Source organism: Lipotes vexillifer, unplaced genomic scaffold (genome assembly GCF_000442215.2).
Source record: "Lipotes vexillifer unplaced genomic scaffold, Lipotes_vexillifer_v1.1 scaffold727, whole genome shotgun sequence".
In the NCBI taxonomy this organism is placed as follows: domain Eukaryota; kingdom Metazoa; phylum Chordata; class Mammalia; order Artiodactyla; family Lipotidae; genus Lipotes; species Lipotes vexillifer.
Genome location: NW_006771347.1, coordinates 136,256 through 138,173, shown reverse-complemented (window position 1 = coordinate 138,173; position 1,918 = coordinate 136,256).

The window sequence follows — 1,918 nt, the reverse complement described above, 5'->3', positions numbered from 1 at the left end:
TTTTTTGCGGTACGCGGGCCTCTCACTGTTGTGGCCTCTCCCGTTGCGGAGCGGACGCGCAGGCTCAGCGGCCATGGCTCACGGGCCTATCCGCTCCACGGCATGTGGGATCTTCCCGGACCGGGGCACGAACCCGTGTCCCCTGCATCGGCAGGCGGACTCTCAACCACTGCGCCACCAGGGAAGCCCTGGAAGATGGATTTTAAGGGGTCAGTGGTCGCAGTGGAGAGACCAGATAAGGAGACTATGGCCTCAGCCCGATAGAGAAGATGGTGTCTTGGATAGCGTGGTGGCAGTGGTGTAAAAGGAATGCGTGGACATGGAGAATATTTTTGAAGACAAACTGGTAGGACTTGCTATGTAGCTATTACCTAACTCCCTAAGAAAGAAAATCTGAGTAGTGAGTCAGTAACTTAGTTAATAGACCCACTCCATTCCCATTGCAAAACACCATGCCATCTTACCGGCCACTAGTTTTCCTTGTGTCAATCAATGGATGATTGTCTTAGTATCTGGAGCTCAAATGAATCATGGCCCATGATGCAGCTCATGTGGGACAAAGCAAGTTAATGCATACAGAAGGAAGAGCTTTATCTGGAGAGGGGTTACAGGTATAATAGTTACTCAGACTTTCTTAGATTCCCCTTTAATGATCATTTTTAAAGTAAGATTTATCTTTAGTGAATGACATAATGATCAAATATATAAATTATGAAAACTGCAAACTTCTCACACAAAGGTGTGTGTAAATGTGTTTTAATTAAACTTGGGTAAGACTTGCATATTTTCAAGGCCAAGTTTTTTTTGTTTTTTGTTTTAATTGGGTTTCCATTCTGCTGGCCTCAGGCTGTCCAGCTAAACTGATTTTGTCTTTCAGAAAAGCACATAGTAGTTTGGTTATAAAGAAGGAAGAAAATGTTGTGATTTTTGTTAGACTGTCATAAATTAAGTTTGAGAAAAACAACTAAGAATATGAATTTTCTAATGTAGCTTGTTATATGCAAAACTTCACATAGTTCAAAGAAATCTTGTAAATGAGAATATCTCTCTAAAAATGTTATAAACAGTCTTCAAATTTCTAGTGAAAGTACACCTGGAAAAAGTACTTTAATGTTTTCAATGAAAATTCACCAAATGTTTGAGTTCCCCAAACTTTAAGTATTAAGTCTTTGGGCATTTATTATTTATACATTTTGAATGTAAAGGTCTGTTACTTTTGCCTGTGACCAAATGGGCAAAACATACATTTTGAGCCTGCACAGATCCAATATCTTGATTCATTGACCTATAAAGTAAGAATGTCTTGATTTTGTTTCTATAAAACGGGAAAGAGAAAACATAAGAGCCAGAACAAAAACAGTATTTTTTAATGTTGCCTTTTCCTCATGGATTTCTCCATTCTCTGTAATGGACACCTTCCATGAGTCCTTAAAAAGGATTTTTGTTAGCCAGAGAAACTTTCCATGAGCTTTCTTGCTTGCCAAAATTATTAAGACCTCCTGACATGATGGATGCTAGTCCAATAATAACAAACTCTACCTCTAAAATTTTAGCTGCATGTAGAAAACAGCTTAAATTATATGTACATTTTGCCACTTGTATTTTAACCTGAATTCTGCATTCCTTCTTTTTTTAAGAATTAAGATTTATTACTTGAATAACTGTACTAGGTACTAGACTGGAGAAGGAATATTAAGTAGTTAACAAAAAACTACGTAGGAATTCCCTTCTAGGCTGAGCCACTGACTAACCTTCAGCTTTAAGATAATTCTGCTAGTGAATAGGAACATTGGTTGGATGTGAGAAGTTATGGAAGCTCAGATGTTTTGAATAAATGTTGATACAGCAGGGAAATCAACAGCATTGATCATAGGACTGTTTCCTTCCTTATCCTCCACTCCTTTAGACTTCTTTCCCT